An 18,513-nucleotide genomic window follows, 5' to 3' on the forward strand; every position below is an offset into this window, starting at 1 on the left:
TTAAAACGACACTCATGTCTGACCCTGTACTAGGGGCCCCAGACTTTGACAAACTGTTCCTAGTAACCACAGATGCATCTGAGCGTGGTGTGGGAGCAGTTTTAATGCAGAAAGGACCTGATCAAGAATTCCACCCTGTAGTGTTTCTCAGCAAAAAACTGTCTGAGAGGGAAAGCAACTGGTCAGTCACTGAAAAAGAATGTTATGCCATTGTCTACGCTCTGGAAAAGCTACGCCCATATGTTTGGGGACAGCGTTTCCAGCTGCAAACCGACCATGCTGCACTGAAGTGGCTTCACACCATCAAGGAAACTAACAAAAAACTTCTTCGGTGGAGTTTAGCTCTCCAAGATTTTGATTTCGACATCCAACACATCTCAGGAGCTTCTAACAAAGTGGCTGATGCACTCTCCCATGCAAGTTTCCCAGAATCAACTGGTTAAAATCGTCCTTGAGATGTGGAAAATATTGTTAGTCTTTATGTACTTGGTAGTATATTTAGAGATGCATGTGTCTTATTAACTCTGTTTTTCCTAGAGCTCCAGGAAGAAATCCCAGCCAGTGTTTCACCCTAGCTGAGATTTGGGGGGCGTGTCATAAATTTAAAGGGAAGGGTAAACCCCTTTGAAATCCCTCCTGGCCAGGGGAAAGCTCTCACCTGTAAAGGGTTAAGAAGCTAAAGGTAACCTCGCTGGCACCTGATCAAAATGACCAATGAGGAGACAAGATACTTTCAAAAGCTGGGAGGAGGGAGAGAAACAAAGGGTCTGTGTCTGTCTGTAGTCGTCTTGGCCGGGGATAGACCAGGAATGGAGTCTTAGAACTTTTAGTAAGTAATCTAGCTAGGTATGTGTTAGATTATGATTTCTTTAAATGGCTGAGAAAAGAATTGTGCTGAATAGAATAACTATTTCTGTCTGTGTATCTTTTTTGTAACTTAAGGTTTTGCCTAGAGGGGTTCTCTATGTTTTTGAATCTAATTACCCTGTAAGATATCTACCATCCTGATTTTACAGGGGGGATTTCTTTATTTCTATTTACTTCTATTTTTTATTAAAAGTCTTCTTGGAAAAAACTGAATGCTTTTTCATTGTTCTCAGATCCAAGGGTTTGGGTTTGTGGTCACCTATGCAAATTGGTGAGGCTTTTTATCCAACATTTCCCAGGAAAGGGGGGGTGCAAGTGTTGGGAGGATTGTGCATTGTTCTTAAGATCCAAGGGTCTGGATCTGTAGTCACCTAGGCAAATTGGTGAGGCTTTTTACCAAACCTTGTCCAGGAAGTGGGGTGCAGGGTTTTGGGAAGTATTTTGGGGGGAAAGACGCATCCAAACAGCTCTTCCCCAGTAACCAGTATTAGTTTGGTGGTGGTAGCGGCCAGTCCAAGGACAACGGGGGGAATATTTTGTACCTTGGGGAAGTTTTGACCTAAGCTGGTAAAGATAAGCTTAGGAGGTTTTTCATGCAGGTCCCCACATCTGTACCCTAGAGTTCAGAGTGGGGGAGGAACCTTGACAGCTCCCATTAATGAATGCAAAAGTATCAATTTTGAATTTGAAAGCCTAGCAAATACTTTTCTTTCTGGTTAAGAATAACCATTGCAATTGCGGATTCTGTAATTAATATTAAGATATCTTGGTACATCAAGAGAAAGCAATTCATTGTTTCTTTGTTGCCATTTTGAGGGGAGAGGGGTATCATCAAATGCTCGGTCTCTACTTATTCCACTTTTCATTTCTGTTTTGCAGGTCAACAGGGATGGAAATTCATTAATCCTATTAGTCTTGGAATTAGTTTCTATCCATCTGACAGTTTGGATCTAACAACACATTTTATCCAGTAACACCCAGTGGATGCTTTAGTCAATCCCATTGAACAGATTTAGTCAATGTGGCACTGAACAAACATTATAGGAAATTAAATTTCTGCACACAGTTACATTTCCTTTCGGTAGCATCATTCAGCACATAGTTTCCTCCTAAATAATCTAATCTGCCTGTTTACCATAAGAAATCAGTCTATTTGCTGCACTGCGTTGGCTGCACAGCCCCATTTCTATATCAATAAACTCTTCCAGCTAGGTACTAACAAGTCTAATGAAGACAAAAAATGTTGAGAAGAAAGATGTTACAACAACATGTCTGTCTTTTATTTTTGGTTTATGTAAATCACAACTTACTGCTTCTTTCCTCATCCACTGAAATCCCCTCATCCAAAAAGAAATCAGAAGCCTCAGTTCTATCATTAGTGTATACACTAATATCTTCAATGGTGGAATTACCTATTCCGAGCATTTAGCAGTAGCATGAGCCAGAAACATATGTCAGAATATGAGGTTGTCCAAAAAGCCCGTAAGATCCATTTCTTTGGATGATCCTCAAAATGCACCATAGTTTAATCAGAAATGGGGAGTTTTAACTCTCCATAGTGAATAAATGTACATTAAATGTCTAAAATTAGCATTTTGTTTGCAGTGTTTTAGTAGTCATGTTGCTCCCAGGATATTAGAGAGACAAGGGGGATGAGGTAATAACTTTTATTGGACCAACTTCTGTTAGCGAAAGAGACACGCTTCCAAGCTTACACAAAACTCTTCTTTAGGTCTGGGGGAATCTTTCTGGGGGAACAAAGAGCTCTGTGACAGCTCAAAAGCATCTCTCTTTCACCAACAGTAGTCGATCCAATAAAATATATTACCTCACCTACCTTGTCTCTGAAATTAGCATATTAGGGATATATTTTTCAAGTGTACATATAAACGACACAACAAAAGGCAAGTTTCTTATTAAAAATGACAGTGTTGAAAATATCAGGAAAGTGAGAGACATGTCACAGTGGCTTTTCAGTTGTGTCACACTAGTCAAAACCCTAATGTGATATACTTTTCATAGTATTGAGAGGCATGTTACATGCCACAACATACTTTAAAGATTTTTAATTAAACATGATGTATATACACGTCAAGCTGAAGATATTGCTGATTTAGGCATATTTTCTGCTTGCAGCAGTCAAGAAGAAAGTATGAAAAGAATCCAGATTATTTAATATCCCAAGCATGCATATGTTGGCTAAGCAACTTGAATACTGCAATTTTAGCCAAATACTGTTTATTCATTCAGTTGGATAGCCAAAATGAGGCATACATTAAATGCAAAGCTTTGTAAATAAACATACATGAGCATACTATGGGTCAAATAAATAACGAAGGTATTACATTACTGAAAATCAAGGTGCTGGTAAAATGAGGGACAGGGGTGTAACCTGAAATGGTTCCTGCCCACATTAATGAGAGATTACTCATCCTTTGACCAAGCTGTTTACTTGTTCCTTGAGTCCCAAGTAACATGAGAGGCCAAGAGTACCTCTTTTTACACATGCTTGGCTAGGCATTCGTGACCTTTACGCTTTCAAAGTAGTTGATCTACAAATTTTTGGAATTTGGTATTCAAAATTATGATGACTGGAGCAGGTTTCTTTCAGAAATGTTGTTTCACGTTATGGTTATATTTTACAATAGAAGCTAAGACTCTGAAATACAACTTGCTGTAGCAGGGGATGGACTGCATGGCAAAATCTGCAGCCACAGAAACCACACTGACTATATACAAAAGTGTTAACACCTATTCAGAAGTAATGACAGGTTTCAGAGTAACAGCCGTGTTAGTCTGTATTCGCAAAAAGAAAAGGAGTCCTTGTGGCACCTTAGAGACTAACCAATTTATTTGAGCATGAGCTTTCGTGAGCTACAGCTCACTTCATCAGATGCATACCGTGGAAACTGCAGCAGACTTTATATATACACAGAGAATATGAAACAATACCTCCTCCCACCCCACTGTCCTGCTGGTAATAGCTTATCTAAAGTGAGCAACAGGTTAGGCCATTTCCAGCACAAATCCAGGTTTTCTCACCCTCCACCCCCCCACACAAATTCACTCTCCTGCTGGTGATAGCCCATCCAAAGTGACAACTCTTTACACAATGTGCATGATAATGAAGTTAGGCCATTTCCTGCACAAATCCAGGTTCTCTCACTCCCTCACCCCCCTCCAAAAACCCACCCCCATACACACACACAGACTCACTCTCCTGCTGGTAATAGCTCATCCAAACTGACCACTCTCCAAGTTTAAAACCAAGTTAAACCAGAACATCTGGGGGGGGGGGGTAGGAAAAAACAAGAGGAAATAGGCTACCTTGCATAATGACTTAGCCACTCCCAGTCTCTATTTAAGCCTAAATTAATAGTATCCTATTTGCAAATGAATTCCAATTCAGCAGTTTCTCGCTGGAGTCTGGATTTGAAGTTTCTTTGTTTTAAGATAGCGACCTTCATGTCTGTGATTGCGTGACCAGAGAGACTGAAGTGTTCTCCGACTGGTTTATGAATGTTATAATTCTTGACATCTGATTTGTGTCCATTTATTCTTTTACGTAGAGACTGTCCAGTTTGACCAATGTACATGGCAGAGGGGCATTGCTGGCACATGATGGCATAAATCACATTGGTGGATGTGCAGGTGAATGAGCCTCTGATAGTGTGGCTGATGTTATTAGGCCCTGTGATGGTGTCCCCTGAATAGATATGTGGGCACAATTGGCAACGGGCTTTGTTGCAAGGATAAGTTCCTGGGTTAGTGGTTCTGTTGTGTGGTATGTGGTTGTTGGTGAGTATTTGCTTCAGGTTGTGGGGCTGTCTGTAGGCAAGGACTGGCCTGTCTCCCAAGATTTCTGAGAGTGTTGGGTCATCCTTTAGGATAGGTTGTAGATCCTTAATAATGCGTTGGAGGGGTTTTAGTTGGGGGCTGAAGGTGACGGCTAGTGGAGTTCTGTTATTTTCTTTGTTAGGCCTGTCCTGTAGTAGGTAACTTCTGGGAACTCTTCTGGCTCTATCAATCTGTTTCTTTACTTCCGCAGGTGGGTATTGTAGTTGTAAGAAAGCTTGACAGAGATCTTGTAGGTGTTTGTCTCTGTCTGAGGGGTTGGAGCAAATGCGGTTGTATCGCAGAGCTTGGCTGTAGACGATGGATCGTATGGTGTGGTCAGGGTGAAAGCTGGAGGCATGCAGGTAGGAATAGCGGTCAGTAGGTTTCCGGTATAGGGTGGTGTTTATGTGACCATTGTTTATTAGCACTGTAGTGTCCAGGAAGTGGATCTCTTGTGTGGACTGGACCAGGCTGAGGTTGGTGGTGGGATGGAAATTGTTGAAATCATGGTGGAATTCTTCAAGGGCTTCTTTTCCATGGGTCCAGATGATGAAGATGTCATCAATGTAGCGCAAGTAGAGTAGGGGCTTTAGGGGACGAGAGCTGAGGAAGCGTTGTTCTAAATCAGCCATAAAAATGTTGGCATACTGTGGGGCCATGCGGGTACCCATAGCAGTGCCGCTGATGTGAAGGTATACATTGTCCCCAAATGTGAAATAGTTATGGGTAAGGACAAAGTCACAAAGTTCAGCCACCAGGTTAGCCGTGACATTATCGGGGATAGTGTTCCTGACGGCTTGTAGTCCATCTTTGTGTGGAATGTTGGTGTAGAGGGCTTCTACATCTATAGTGGCCAGGATGGTGTTATCAGGAAGATCACCGATGGACTGAAGTTTCCTCAGGAAGTCAGTGGTGTCTCGAAGGTAGCTGGGAGTGCTGGTAGCATAGGCCTGAGGAGGGAGTCTACATAGCCAGACAATCCTGCTGTCAGGGTGCCAATGTCTGAGATGATGGGGGCACCCAGGATTTCCAGGTTTATGGATCTTGGGTAGTAGATAGAATATCCCAGGTCGGGGTTCCAGGGGTGTGTCTGTGCGGATTTGATCTTGTGCTTTTTCAGGAAGTTTCTTGAGCAAATGCTGTAGCTGCTTTTGGTAACTCTCAGTGGGATCATAGGGTAATGGCTTGTAGAAACTCGTGTTGGAGAGCTGCCGAGCAGCCTCTTGTTCATATTCCGACCTATTCATGATGACAACAGCACCTCCTTTGTCAGCCTTTTTGATTATGATGTCAGAGTTGTTTCTGAGGCTGTGGATGGCATTGCGTTCCGCATGGCTGAGGTTATGGGGCAAGTGATGCTGCTTTTCCACAATTTCAGCCCGTGCCCGTCAGCGGAAGCACTCTATGTAGAAGTCCAGTCTGCTGTTTTGACCTTCAGGAGGAGTCCACCTAGAGTCCTTCTTTCTGTAGTGTTGGTAGGGAGACCTCACAACCACATACCACACAACAGAACCACTAACCCAGGAACTTATCCTTGCAACAAAGCCCGTTGCCAATTGTGCCCACATATCTATTCAGGGGACACCATCACAGGGCCTAATAACATCAGCCACACTATCAGAGGCTCGTTCACCTGCACATCCACCAATGTGATTTATGCCATCATGTGCCAGCAATGCCCCTCTGCCATGTACATTGGTCAAACTGGACAGTCTCTACGTAAAAGAATAAATGGACACAAATCAGATGTCAAGAATTATAACATTCATAAACCAGTCGGAGAACACTTCAATCTCTCTGGTCACACAATCACAGACATGAAGGTCGCTATCTTAAAACAAAGAAACTTCAAATCCAGACTCCAGCGAGAAACTGCTGAATTGGAATTCATTTGCAAATTGGATACTATTAATTTAGGCTTAAATAGAGACTGGGAGTGGCTAAGTCATTATGCAAGGTAGCCTATTTCCTCTTGTTTTTTCCTACCCCCCCCCCCCCAGATGTTCTGGTTTAACTTGGTTTTAAACTTGGAGAGTGGTCAGTTTGGATGAGCTATTACCAGCAGGAGAGTGAGTCTGTGTGTGTATGGGGATGGGTTTTTGGAGGGGGGTGAGGGAGTGAGAGAACCTGGATTTGTGCAGGAAATGGCCTAACTTCATTATCATGCACATTGTGTAAAGAGTTGTCACTTTGGATGGGCTATCACCAGCAGGAGAGTGAATTTGTGTGGGGGGGTGGAGGGTGAGAAAACCTGGATTTGTGCTGGAAATGGCCTAACCTGTTGCTCACTTTAGATAAGCTATTACCAGCAGGACAGTGGGGTGGGAGGAGGTATTGTTTCATATTCTCTGTGTATATATAAAGTCTGCTGCAGTTTCCACGGTATGCATCTGATGAAGTGAGCTGTAGCTCACGAAAGCTCATGCTCAAATAAATTGGTTAGTCTCTAAGGTGCCACAAGGACTCCTATTCAGAAGTAAGTAATCCCTGAAATGCACTGCAGACCACTCGACTAGATAAACTGGAGTCCCTGGTTTTAGTCCCATCACTTTACCTCTGTAAATAAATTTGTTATAGTATCATCAGACAAACAACAGATATCAAGTTTCAGAGTGGTAGCCGTGTTAGTCTGTATCAGCAAAAACAACGAGGAGTACTTGTGGCACGTTACAGACTAACAAATTTATTTGGGCATAAGTTTTCATGGGTTAAAACCCACTTCATCAGATGCATGGAGTGGAAAATACAGTAGAAGATATATATGAAGTGGGTTTTAGCCCATGAAAGCTTATGCACAAAATAAATTTGTTAGTCTATAAGGTGACATAAGTACTCCTCGTTGTTTTAATAGATATCAAGTCATACACTGTTTTTTAGAGCAAAGAACTGGAATACCTAGGTAGTAATCACCTTTCTCTCAATTTGTCCCATTTCTAAGGGCTTTTCTACATAGGGAATTCACAGAGAATTTAGTGTGAAATAGGTAAGTTGTGAATTCAAAGCACAGTAGCTGTTCAGCATTAACTCCTCACGCAGACACATTTATTCTGCCAGTCTTAGTTGGAGTAAGAGAGTCCATGCAGGAGCTAGGAAGAAAAAAAGTTATTCTGTACTAGCTATTCTGGGCTTTTCCACTCTTCCCTCCTTCCCTTCCTTCCCCCCCCTCCCGTCCCCGACACAGACAAACTGAGAAATTTGATTTCACGTAATTTCTATGGAGGTAACTGGGGAGGTAAGCTAACTTCTGCTCATTGTATCTAAAGTTGTTTGCTTTAAAGTGAAAAATTAAAGAAGAAAGTTGTTTGTTTGGAAGGTGAAGCATTAGAGATAAAGAGAGTAAAGTGGGAAGGATTTAACTATAAATGGACACAAGTCTATTAATTAACAAATATTCAGTCGGTCGATATATTTTCCAGTATTTTTTTTAAATCCTGTAATAAATATTCCACATAAATAATTCCATCATAAACAAATCTTTCTGATAAATGCACTCTTTACTGTAAGAATTTAAGACAGGCAAATCTTTTTTTCCCTTTAAAGAAAGTTTTCAACATAGTTGGAAAAATGACAAATCAGGAATTGTCACAGAGACTAACTTGCAGACTCCACTATTTTAAACATGGCTGGTCATGTTTTTGTATTAGCCAACTACCATAAACAGAGGGTAATCTACTGCAAACTTTATATGCTAGAAAGCTAATATGCTGCATATTATTTCATCTTACTAAAACATTTTATTACCAAATTTAATTCAACATAATAGATTTGAGTCAGTTTTAAATGGTACTTAGATGATACTAAGTTGGCATGGTTGGGGACTGAATTGTGAATTATCTTTATTTATAAAGCAGGTGAAGCTGAGGAAGCAGCAGTATAAGATTTCCCACACTGCATTGTTGAGATGCCTCAAAATTATCTGGAAAGATCACTTTTAAGGTGAGATGAAAGAATATGAATCCCTATGCATTTGGTAGACTCTGTTGAGACTGCCTATGAAAGTATTATTATCAAATGCCATTGTAGGATTTTGGTGCTGAAAACTTCCGCTAGACCCAGATCTGCAGTAGCTAAATTATTTAACATATTACCCAGACATCTGTTAGTAATGAATTTTGATCCATAGACACTGTCCTCATCCAGAATACAACTGCTGACCTATGGGAGAAAGACCTCTTATCCAGTTACCAATCTTGTGAGCCATCCAGTCCCACAACTAAAGATATTTTAAAGAATAATTTCATTTTTTATTTTGTTTCAGCCAATGAGGGCATGTCAGAGACAAATACAATGGGATTTAACCTGAATGCACAGGCTACAAACAATGTAATTGTCTGCAGTTATGAGTTACCACACAGATCCTTCTAAGCAAGCACATTTATTCTTAAGGTGAAAGCATTACAGAGAAAACATTAACACAATAAAAAACTACATGCATGCTAAAAAAGCTTACCAGAGATCAGCCCAAATCCAGCCCTGAGCTCTGACAGGTGTCAGTCCTTCAAAACATACAATTAGGTTTTTTTGTCCCCAATGGTTACAAGTTCATAACAATCTTAAATTCAGAACCAGAAAATCTTGAATAGTTCAGTCTTTCCTTTATACAGTTTGCACCTTTGATCTCGGCCCTATGTAACATGGGATCAGTAGATAATGATCCATTCCTAAGGGTGTAGCTTCAAAAGGCTGGGTTTTTGCATAATTAGAGGAGAGGAATTTGGATTCACTTCCCTCTAGATATTCACCCAGGAAAACCACTTAACACTTTTTGTTCCAAAGGTCCATTCTTGTTTGTTTCAATACTGTCCTTTGAACACCAGGATCTCATTTCTCTTCCCTTGAAAGGTTACATACAATCCTGGCCCACAATAATACATAAACCATTCATTTAGTACAATGGACCCCACAGATACTTAAAATGTAATTCAAGATCTCCCAAGGATATGGTAGGAAATTGCCTTATCTGTCACAGATCCTTTGTTCCCAACCACATCGGCCTTGTCCTCATGTTTGTTCTCTTCTATAAACAATTTTACACTCTCTTTCACACTGTCCCTTAAGCATGGAACACTGTCTCTCAACCAGCTTGTAAAGCCATTATTGTAATCTTTTTTTCAAACCACTTCTGAAGATTCACTTTTACCATGCTGCCTATACGAAATTAGGTGACTTATAATGGCTAGGTAGAGGGGAAGTTGGGGTTAGTTGATATTTGTTAAATAAAATAAGTTATTTTGTTGTTTCTTGGTTGCTTATCACTGTTATGGACAGTAATTGCATCTGACCGCTAGCATAGAAAGCGCTTAACATAACATGGGTGCCACTATAATACAAATACTATTCATAAGAAGATAAGAGTGGCCATACCCAGTATCCTGTCTTCTGACAGTGGCCACTGGCCGATACTTCAGCGGAAATGGACAGAACAGGGCAATTAGTTCGAGCCCCAGGTTCTGGCAGTCAGAGATTTAGTGATATCAAGAGCATGGGGTTGCGTCCCTGAACATCTTGGGTAATAACCATTGATGGACCTGTCCTCCGTGAACTTATCTAATTCTTTTTGGAACCGAGTTATACTTTTGGCCTTAACAACATCCCCTGGCAATGAATTCCACAGGTTAACTGTGCATTATGTGAAGAAGTGCTTTCTGTTTGTTTTAAACCTGCTACCTATTAATTTAGTCAGGTGACCCTTGGTTCCTGTGTTATGTGAAGGGGTAAATAACACTTCCCTATTCATTTTCTCCACACATTCATGATTTTATAGACCTCCATCAAGTCCCCCCCTTAGTCATCTCTTTTGTAAGCTGAACAGTCCAAGTCTTTTTAAATCTCTCCTCATACGGAAGCTGTTCCATAACCATAATCATTATTGTTGTCTTTTTCTATATCTACTCCAATTCCAATACATCTTTTTTGAGATGGGACGAACAGAAATGTATGCAATACTCAAGATGTGGGCATACCATGGATTTATGTAGTAGCATTATGATATTTTCCATCTTATTATCTATCCCTTTCCTTATGATTCCTAGGATTATATTAGCTTGTTGGACTGCCACTGAAAATCAGGCAGATGTTTTCAGAGAACTATCCAATGACTCCTTCTTGAGTGGAAACAGCTAATTTAGACCCCATCACTTAGTATGTATAGTTAGGATTATGTTTTCCTACTACTAACAACAGAAACAGGGTAATTTATTCATTGCTAGAGGACATTTGAAAGACTGACCGTAGCTGGCCTTGTGGGAGCTCTAATTCTTTCTGACGGAGTAGTCTATCAGCTGATCAAGATGTCCAATCCTGGTAGACCTACGGCCATATCATCCTGGGGCCATGTTGATCTTGGGTTTACTCAGTTTCTAGTTCTAAATTCTTGCCTTTGGCCAATTCAATGACCACAGCTAGACCTGGCTGCACAGCCTATTTGCAAGTGATCCCTGACTTATTTAACGAAGGTGTGGCCTTTATACAGGTTCTTTATACAATTATTTTTATCCTCCTTTAGGCATACTAATTCCTTGTATTTTCTCATATGATATTAAAAATCACTGTATAACTTTTTTGTTTATAAGTGAGCATATCCAGCACGTTCAATTATAGCTTTTCCTGACACACGTGCACTATTTACAGTAAAACCTTATTAAAACTTTGATGAATTTGATCTGCTGCAAGCATTATGTGGCAGTAGTGAAGCATCTAGACTAAATTCTACCAAAGGTGAAAGCAGAGCTAACGTGAACATGAACCATCAGTTTGTAGCTTTTAAGTGAAAACAGAGTACACATGAAGAAAACTCTAAGGAATTTAAAACATAAAAAAAGCATTGTTTTTCATACTAAAGAAGCTCAATTGTATCTGTTTCTCTTTTGTCTTGCTACTCAACATAGAAACAAACAATTCCTTAAAGGTAGGATGTATTAGACTCATATTTTAATACAATACAGTGCAGAAACCTCAAAATGTCACCAGTTCTTCAGGAAGGCAGGGACAGAAATCCTGGCTCCACTGAAGTCAATGGAACTTGGTTATTTTTGGAATTCTCGAGTTCTAGAACAGGCAGAGGTATTAGATTCCATAACCTCATGTGCAGTGATGGCTTAATTTATATTAATAATGATAGGTGCTTGATTTCTAAATCATATATCTTCAGGAGTATATAATTTTTGTTAAGTGGAGCATAATAGTATGGCTATCTGCATATATTAATTGTTTATAGAACATGTTTTTCCCAAAGAACTATCAGTCAGTGGAAGTCATTACATGAAAATCAACGATCATTCTCAATCAATGACAAAGTATTGATTATTTCATTACTTCAGCTTGCCTATAATTAAACATGGATGTATTTATTGTTTGAACTTTTTATGGTTTATTTTATTGCACCTGCTATAAATGTTGAAATAGGAGTTGTTTAGTAAAATTAAAAAGGGGGTTGGGAGGCACTACATTAGGCAATAGAAAGACACTGTACATAAATAAACCAATGCCATGCCAACCAGCCTTTTGTTATGCAGAGTATCAAAGTGTGCTTACTATTTCTTCCCAGTCCATTGCATAAAAAAATTACAGTATCCAAAGATATTTTACTACATTGCTCCAAATGGAGATGTTAGCCCTGCTGCAAAGTTTGGATCTGAACCTTGATTTGATCTTTCCTACAATTTGGTGTGTTTGGATCTAGGGTGTGGATTCAGGTTACTATTTAGTAAACATAAATAGAAAGGTAATAGCTTCCCCTTTAAATTTATCTCAGCCTCAGGGGCAGCAGGTTTGCCCAGAACACCCAGAACCCCCCTACCCCACCCCGCAAACTCCCCACACACACACCTACTTAAGGCTCTGGGAGGGAGTTTGGCTGGGGGAGGAGGTCTGGGGTTCAGGTGATTTGGTGCATATGGGGGTGGGGATGCAGGCTCTGAAGGGAGTTTGGGTGCACAAAGGGTGAGAGGTCAGGCTCTGGGAGGGAGTTTGGGTGCAGGGGGTCTGAGGGGTTGGGCTCTGGGAAGGAGTTTGGTGGGGGATGGAGTCTGGGGTGCAGGCTTTGGGATGGAGTTTGGGGGCGAGAGGGGATGCGGGGGTGGGGGTGCAGGAGGAAATCTGGGAGCCGAAGGGTGTGTTTGCGGACGGGGGGTTCGATGCTGACCTGGGGCACCCCCTCTGGCAGCGGCTCCTAGGTGGGGCAGGCAGGGGGGGTCTCCTCGTGATGCTGTCTCCAGGCACCGCCCCTGCAGCTTCCCATTGACAGCAGGGGCGTTTGGGGCAGAGGCAGCGTGCAGCGGCACAACCCCCTCACATGGGCTGCAAGGACCTGCCGGCAGCCACGTGGAGCGCAGGAAGCCGCTCAGCCCTGTTGTGCGGCTGGGTGGCGGCAGGAGCCCCTGGGCTGTTCTAAATTGCCTGGGGGTGGCAGGTAGGGCCGGGGGAAGCACAGGGGAAGTGGGGGGGAGGTGGGAAACTTTGCTGGAGCCGGGCCCCTGGGATAGGAATATTCCTGGTGCCGGGCACCACGGGCCCATAGAACTCGCTGCCCAGGTTCAGCCTTCATTGAGAGGAAGGGGCAGAGTTAGTGAAAGTCACAGTTTAAAAATGCTGATAGGCCCCGTATTCATTATTTAGAAAAAGGGTTGCAACAGTGTTGGAGTGCAGCAATCCTTAGCTGCACAAAAACAAAACTAGCTCAATAACAGTTCAGTCCTTGATTGAGTCTTCGTCCGCCTGCTTCATTCTCCACCCCTTTCTTCACTGCCACAGTTCCTCCTGCCTCCACATTTTTGCTGTTATATTGTGTGGTACAGTAGTTCAGTAATGTGGACAAAATGTCCAGCAAGCACCGGGATAAGACTATCAAATATATTTCACTTATGATCTAAGAAAGGATTTAACCATACTATTCAGAGATGAAAGACTTGAAAGCTAATTTTCAATGAGAGTAAATATAGAGGAAATGGAGATTATAAGAAAGACTTTTGGCAACCTCGAGGCTCTGATGGGGACATAAGGAATTCACTGGAGAAAGACAGTTTGCATTTACTTACAGCACATTATTTTATCAAAGTGAATTTACAATTATGTTTTGTAAAACACCTATGGCACACATTTTAAACACACAGAAATGTGATATAATCATAACAAAATCATTTAGCAATAATAGAAAAATGTACCAATACTCTGCCAGGTTTTTTTTCCCCCAACTTAAACTTTCATTTATTATTTTCTCATTACTTCAAAAAACATTCTAGGGGAACGACTTACTGAATCATCTGTAGGTAATATATGAAATCATATGCTGGAGGAAGAGAAAGTGTTCATTCAGTGCATTGAACATTTGAGTAACAATGGATAAATGCTATCTTGCCCGGGGCAAAACACTTCAATACAGATTGAAAGGAGTACAAATGGTACTTCCCTGTGAGATCTTTTGATTCCTTACACTTGATTTTTAACCTAAAGCTATTTCAGCATGTAAAGAAGAAAGACTGTAGAAAAAAAATGGATTCAATATGTTCTAATGATTTGGTTTAGAAGATTCGTCCAAATAATTCCTTTCTCCAGATAAACCACACTGATTGTTCAAAACACAAAAGCAGAATTTATTTCTTAAAATTAGTTAACCTTGGCCCTGTTGACTAAAACTGATATGTTTCTTTCAAACTCCATTTTTGAATTGTGCAAGTGTGAGGAAAAAATCTTTTTTCAATTTTCAGACATATGTTTGGTAGTCTAAAAACTATAAATAGTTCAAAATTCAGTATGCATGTGGGGTTGTCCATCGTATCTGATGATGACATCACAGCATATTGTGTGCTCTTTGTGGCTGTATAGTTGAGTCTGCGAGGAGCAAGGTCACAAAGAGGTGTCATGTGTAGGCTCCCACTGAAGGCTTGGCATGATGTTTCGTCCTTTTTATCAATCAGTTTTTTTCTTAACTGTCTTTCTCAATGTGTTTATTGCTTGTTGTTCTCCATTCAGGTGTGTCCTTGCCTGTGTCTTGGAAGTTATCAATATTTAAGCCACATTAACTGAGATTCTGTTTAAGGGTGTCTTTGAAGTGTTTCCATTGTGCACCCTTCCTGCACTTTCCAAGTTTCAGCTCACTATAGAGGGCTTTTTCGGAAGTCTGTAGTGTCACCCATTCTGCTAACATCTAAAATGAACTTTGATAATCATTGCCTTGTTGCTTCCCCCACCCCCGCTTTCAAGGATGTTAAGGCCATCGGACCTTCAGAATGGAGCTCAGACAACACGTGAATTTTCAAATTGCTTAATGCGTCTGCAGTAAACTGTCCATGTTTCATATCCATATAAAAGGGATGCTATCACTTCTGTATTGTATATAACCAGTTTTGTTGGCAGTTTGATATGTTGGTTGAGTATCCTCTGATGAAGTCTTCTCAAAGCTGTATTTTGTATTCTGTTTGACATTTCCTGATCCAGAGAACTATTACTTGAGATGGAACTGCCAAGTTATGTAAAAAATTGATTTTCTTTAGTTTTGTCTATCAGTGGTGATGTTTGGCTCAGTGGTAGTGGTTGATGGTGCTGGAAGGAAGAGGTCTTCACTATTTTCCAGACTGCTTGTAAGTTAAAACTGTTTACGTGCCTCTGAGAGCCTGACAAGGATAAGATGTAGGTCACTTTCATGACTAAAGTAGAGGACAACCAACCACCAAAAGGGTTCAAATGAGTGTCTCAAGGACTTCTGTCTTTGTAGTAAGTGGTTTCAGAGACTAAGAGTTTTTACTCAGTTCTGTACCTTATGTAGATGCCCTTTTCAAAAGTTGTCAGTTCTATAATTCAGAATGGCTGTGAAGAAGAGACCAAAGAGGACTGCTATCAGCATTCAGCCTTGGTCCACCCCTTTAGATATGGGGAATGGTTTAGAGAGGCCACCATCTCAGAGTACTCGACCAGTCATGACTTTATGAAATTGACGTATGCTATTAATAAGCTGGGCGGGACAGCCAAACTTTTGTAGAGTTCTCCCGAGGTTATTTCTGCTCACAGTATCAAATGATTTTTAAGATCAATGAAGACAGCATATGGTTCCATGTTTTGTTCAATGCATTTTTCCTGAATGTTGCTCACCAGGTCTGTAGTGTTCCACAGCCACAATGGGTTCTCTGGTAGAAACTTTTCTGATACTGTTTTGATAAGGCAACTGAGCAAAATATGAACAAGGATTTTACCGGCTATAGGTAGAAAGAAGATACCCTGGTAGTTGTCACAGTCTGATTGTCTCTTTATTTTTGTGTAGTGTAACTATGATTGCATCTTTGAAATCCTGAGGATTTCTCAGATATCATTAATTTTGTATAGACAGTTCAAAGTTTGGGACCTGCAAGGTTAAAAATTTCAGCTGGTATGCTACTTTGGTGACCCTTCTCACTTCATCTGATAGCTTTTTGCGTTTCCTCAATGATAGGGAACTGGATGATTTCTTCATGTCTGAGGTGATGGGTTAGTTCCTCTGGAACCTGTGGGTTGACAGCGAAGAGATAGTTGAATAGCTCAGTAAAATGCACACATCTTTCAGAGATGCCTCTCTTGTCCTTGATTATGGTAGCTCCAGAACTCTTCACTGGAACTGGTCCTGATTTTGATGGGCCATAAATGACGTTCCGGGAGTCATAAAACAACTTTGTGTGTTAGTATTGCCATAAACTTTATTTATTCTGCTTTCTTTTCCCACCCATTATCTTGTAGAATAGTGGTTTTCAAAATTTTAGGCTGCATACTCTTTTCCAAATGATGTAATCTACCACGTAACCCATCTGAGATAGAAAAGGAGTTCTTGTGGCACCTTAGAGACTAACCAATTTATTTGAGCATAAGCTTTCATGAGCTACAGCTCACTTCATCGGATGTGTAGCTCACGAAAGCTTATGCTCAAATAAATTGGTTAGTCTCTAAGGTGCAACAAGTACTCCTTTTCTTTTTGCGAATACAGACTAACACGGCTGTTACTCTGAAACCTGTCATCTGAGATAGGTATATTATGACCCTATGATTAGATTGTCAAATCTTACTAAATAAAATGGGTTGTCTGCCATTCAGGATTTTTCTTGCGTACCCCCTGATGAGAGCTTGTATACCCATCCAGGTATGCATACACCAGTTTGAAAACCACTGCTGTAGAACATAAAGCCATCTTTGAGCTTTGGCTTCCAGGTCACTTGAGCATGTCCTTATTTGATATTGGTTCTCTGTCATTTTCCCAAGACAGAGATGCATCATTCTTTTCCTTGATGATCTTTTTTATTTCATCATCATCATTTTCATCAAACCAGTCCTGGTTCCATCTTTGCTTTTTCCCCTCAAGTTTCTTTTGAGGCTTAAAGGATAGCTGATTTGAATACATTTCACGTTTCAAGTGAATATGATGTAATGTAATGCTATTTATTTTCTCATCTAATTTTTCCCTCCTTTTTTCTTGAGGAAATCGGTGTTTCAACTTTGTTATGTTCAATTTTGGTTTAATTCATTCAGCACTGTTTTGTTGAGGGGCAAAAACATGTAAATTGAAAATGGCCCTCATCATTGTGTGGTCAAACCATCAGTTTGCTCCTCGCATTGCTCTGCTGATCTTGATGTCTCTGAAGTCTCCTTGCCACGTAACAATATAATCAATCAGGTGACAGTGCTCTGATCTCGATGCAGACCTGAAGCTTTAGATTTGTTGACTTGCCGGTTCATTTTCCCAACTGCACTGCTCTTTATTACACCCTCCAAGCCTCACTGCCTTTTCCAACTCTGACATTAATGTCTCCCAGAAATATGGGTCTTCATTGGATATGGATTTCATTATGTAACAGAAATCATAACAGAACTGTTCTTTAATTTCTTCTATACTGTTCATGGTTGCAGCATAAGCACTGATAAGAGTTGCTAAGTGTAAATTTCTAGTGGGAAGTTGTAGGCTATTTAGACATTTGTTTAAGTCTTTCAGTGACTTCAGGAGACTGTTTTTAACAGTAAAAATCAATTCCATAAATACTGTCTCTCTCTGCTGGCTTCCCTTTCCAAAAGAATGTGTAGCCACTTCCTGGTTCCTTTATGGAGCCTTCATCTGCATGTCTGAGGGCAACTATGTTGATGCTTTACCTAGCAAATTCTCTTGCAGTTAATGCTGTAGGTCTTTCATGTCTTGATGTGCTATCTCTGTCCATTAGGGTCTGTAGTTCCTGGTTGCCACAATGAGAGCTTTTGTTTTTCTTACAGAATGACCACTGTGTGGATGATCTACCAGTCATGGTGAACTGGCTAAATTGAAATTGGTACATATGTAGTCCTCAGTGAAGAATATATGCTTGGAGAAATTGGAATATAATTTCTTGAGTAATAATGGTATTATAAATGAATGAAAATAATACAGTGAATGTATAGTATGAGATCACTAATCAATTTAAGTATGTATGGAATGTGGCTTTTTAGATGTGTGAGCATTTTATATATATATATATGATATCCATTTACTAAAATATATGCACCTCTATTTCACTAACTCCTCATCATAATAAATAGGAGTATATTTGAAAATGTGCTTCCATACAGAGGTTTATTTCCCCGTCTTTCAACATTGTTTATATAAAAATGGAAGCAAATTAAATAAGTTCATGTAATGTTATGGTTGAGATTTTACATGCACACAAGCCAGGAAGTTCAAAATTGTAGTTCCTATAGCAATCATAAACCACCATAGTGAATTTATGATGTAAAGGAGGAAAAGTTATCACCATAGACAAAAGAATATCCTATATGTATAAAAGAGGACCAAACCGTGGTGGACACATAGCTTTGCATTCCTAACAT

The sequence above is a fragment of the Eretmochelys imbricata genome, chromosome 1, assembly GCF_965152235.1.
Source record: "Eretmochelys imbricata isolate rEreImb1 chromosome 1, rEreImb1.hap1, whole genome shotgun sequence".
In the NCBI taxonomy this organism is placed as follows: domain Eukaryota; kingdom Metazoa; phylum Chordata; order Testudines; family Cheloniidae; genus Eretmochelys; species Eretmochelys imbricata.